The 3,531-nt window shown below is 35.3% G+C and overlaps 1 non-coding gene across 1 annotated transcript; it reads right to left on the bottom strand.

The window, feature by feature from the left end:
• Positions 1-2,306: 2,306 nt before the first annotated feature.
• Positions 2,307-2,468, bottom strand: LOC141503751 (U1 spliceosomal RNA). The gene has a single exon (XR_012473072.1). It is a non-coding gene; the product is annotated as a U1 spliceosomal RNA (small nuclear RNA).
• Between the last annotated feature and the right edge of the window lie 1,063 nt (positions 2,469-3,531).

The following is a 3,531-nucleotide window of genomic DNA, read 5'->3' as shown; positions in this document are numbered from 1 at the left end:
AGGTCTCAGATTCTAGAGTTCTCTCTAACACAAAAAAGCATGTGACTATGGACATTCATTCTGTCACTCTCTGAAACTAGGCTCTAGTGGACTTGACAATCTGCAGAGGGAAAGGGACAATTGATAAATAGCAGGTTTGGACCCCTCCTTCTACACTCCTCCCCCCATAATTTAGACAGTAGGGTAAATGAACTTCGTAGCCTACAGGTTTATTGCTAACTTTGTCACTAAAAAAAGATGTATGATCTTAGGAAAATATCTAACTTTTTTAGGCCTTGAATTTCTTATTGCCATTATAATGGAGTAGGATTATATGATTTCTAAGATCTTTTCTAGCTTTAGGATTCTAAGTCCTAATGAGAATTATGGTTTTAAAAAAGGGCAATAATGAAAGACTATTGAGATAAATGTTTAATAATAGTCACGTCCAACATTTATATTGTGCTTTAAAAACTTTACACAATGATTTATTTATCTGATTTTCAAAACAGCACTGTGAAGTAGATGCTATAGATAATAGTATTGCCATTTTACACACGAGGAAAATGAGATGGGAAGAGACAAGGGACTAGTTCATGGCCATGAAGTTATTAAATATTTGACTTGGGATTTGAACTCATGTCTTTTCTGATTTCACAACAAGCAGTCTTTCCATTGTGTCATGTTGCTTCTCACAAATATTTAAAACAGCTAGTCAAAATGAAGTCTCCTTTGATTATCTATATATTCTAATATCCTAAATTATTTTATCCCCAATGCCTCAATGAATCTGTTTTTTTTTTTGGTGGTGCATTCTCAGGATGTATTTCAATTCATCCATATATTTCCTTTCCTCCTGTTTATTTCTTTTCTATGTTCTATAGATACTTTTCAGAGGATCCATTTAGCAGGCCAGAGCTTTCCTCAAGATCTTTTATGTTTTGCATGTAGAAAAGGAACAGTTGGGTGTCTACCTTTTATCCTTCACTCTTGTCCTATGACTGGCCAACTTCTCTTTTGTATTATACATTTCCCCAGTGATATCCCTTATGTCACTTTTTGAGGAAACTGTTATCATTGGCTATTGCCAATATTGCAAATATTTGTGACTAAACTAGGCTTCTATAATGATTAGAGCATTTATTCTTTAAGAATTCTTTTTTTTTTTTTTAGATTTTTGTAAGGCAAATAGGGTTAAGTGGCTTGCCCAAGGCCGCACAGCTAGGTAATTATTAAGGGTCTGAGACCAGATTTGAACCCAGGTACTCCTGACTCCAGGGCCAGTGCTTTATCCACTATGCCACCTAGCCGCCCTGAGAATTCTTTAAGAATTGCAAAATGCTTTACAAATATTATTACATTTGATCCTGGAAGGTGGATGCTATTATTACTCCACTTTATAGATAAGGAATTGAGGCTGAGGAGGGAAAGCCCAGGATCACAACAGCCAGTAAATGTTTGAGGTGGAATTTGAATTTAGGTCTTTCTGTCTTTAAGTCTAACTCTCTAACTTTTGTTTCTACTTAGATGTTGCTAAACTTCTGGTGATGAGTCTCATCATATTGATCTTGGTCTATATTTGGAGTCTTTCCAATTAGGTAGAACCTTCAGAGATTGTGGTAAGTTAGCGTAGACTTTGAGAAAGCTGGTTCAACTCCCATAATGAAGTATTGGAATGACTTTTGTGAAGACAGCGTCATCTTAGAGTAAGACTCCGAATGACTCTGATGCATATAGCTCAAGTGTTGTATTGTTGTATTGTATATTAAGAATCAAGGGAAGGGCACTAGTACATAGAAATCCTGCTCTTAAGAGTTCAAAATTTAAAGAGGAAGCATGAGTCTCATACAAAGTATTATATAAATGGCATACATTCCTATTATTATCAGTTAATTCTGGTGTCTTAAAACTCTCAAGTTATTGCTATGCTGTCCCAATCATATGTTGTTGTTTTTGTTAAGTTCTTTTTTTTAGGCATGTCTGATTCTTTGACCCATTTTGGCATTTTCTTGGCAAAAATATTGGATTGGTTTGCCATTTCCTTCTTGAGTTCATTTGACAGATGAGGAAACTGAGGCATACATGGTTAAGTGACAGCAAGTCAGTATCTGAGACTGGATTTCAACTCCAATCTGGCTCTCTATCCACTAGCTGCCTGCTATCTTGCCTAGAAGAGGATAACTTAAGACACTCTCAAAGAAGCTTTAGGTTCAATACAGAGAAAAAAGATGAACGGGTAAGTCAAAAGCTAAAAAGAAAAGGTCTGGGTCAACAATCAGCAATTTTCTTTCTTTCTTTTTTTTTAAAAGCTTTTATTTAAACAAAATCAGGGGAGAGCTGACCACAGTTCACTACTACTACAAATTATGCACTTAAGTTTCCTGCATTTGGGGAAATTTCAGGGGTCAGCCCATCAGCAGTGCAATGGATAATCTCACCCTGGGGAAAACACCTTCTTTATCATGGAATCACCCTTGCCAAGTAAGTATCAAATAGGCAATTTTCAAGGGAATTTTGACATGAGAGTTGTTTGCAAAATGTTACTTATATTTTCTATATGCCTCACAATATCTGAGAAAATTGGTGCATTAATTCATTGTTTGATTTGAAAAAAAAACTTTTATTTTTTTATCCTCTTAGAGAAAATAAACTTTGCTATCTATGATTTATAATGACTTTTTCTATTTTCTTCCTCAAAATATTGTGGATATAGAATTTATGTAGAGTAGATATAGAATATCTATGTAGAATATATATATATATATATATATATATATATATATATATATATATATATATTATGTGTGTGTAATTTATAGAATACATAGCACCCCCTCTGGTCTTCTCAACTAACACTGTCAATTGGGTATCCAAAAGTTCCCCTCTCCCATTAGGATGTAGGTACCTTTACAGCCTATATAGTCTTCTTTTTCTATGTATCACTTTAGTGTATATGGCACAGTGCTGTTCATGTTTTGGTGCATCTTGAATTCTTTTAAAAATTCTTTACCTTCATTTATTTGTTGCACAACCTTTTGGTATATTTTGCAGATTTGTATTCAAGTGGTAGTTATACTACATGACTTCTGGGCTCTCTTCCAGTTCTGAGATTTCTAATACCTTTCTAGTGTCAGTGTGCATGCCTGACCTTTCAAGCCTTCCAAAATCTGGCTCCATGCTACCCATCCATGCATATTACAGATTATTAGTCCCCTTCATACATACTTTAGTTAAAGGGGATAATTGCGAAAGTAATGTATTTTAGTTAATGTCCAACATTTCATGACTCCATTTGAGGTTTTCTTGGTAGAGATACTTTAGAGAGCAGCTAAGTGACCTAGTGGATAGAACATCAGTCCTGAAATCAGGAGGACCTGAATTCAAATATGACCTCAGACACTTGCCTCTATCTGTGTGTCCTTGGGCAAGTCACTTAGCCTTGGTTTCTTTGCATCCAGGGTCATCTTCAATCATCCTGATTCATATCTGGCCACTGGATCCCTGGAGGAGAAAGTTAAGCTGGTGGTTTAGCATAACACCCTCTCACTCAAA

Source organism: Macrotis lagotis, chromosome X (assembly GCF_037893015.1).
Source record: "Macrotis lagotis isolate mMagLag1 chromosome X, bilby.v1.9.chrom.fasta, whole genome shotgun sequence".
NCBI classification, from domain to species: domain Eukaryota; kingdom Metazoa; phylum Chordata; class Mammalia; order Peramelemorphia; family Peramelidae; genus Macrotis; species Macrotis lagotis.
Note: the sequence above shows the minus strand (reverse complement) of the source record. Positions and strands in the feature narration are given on the sequence as shown.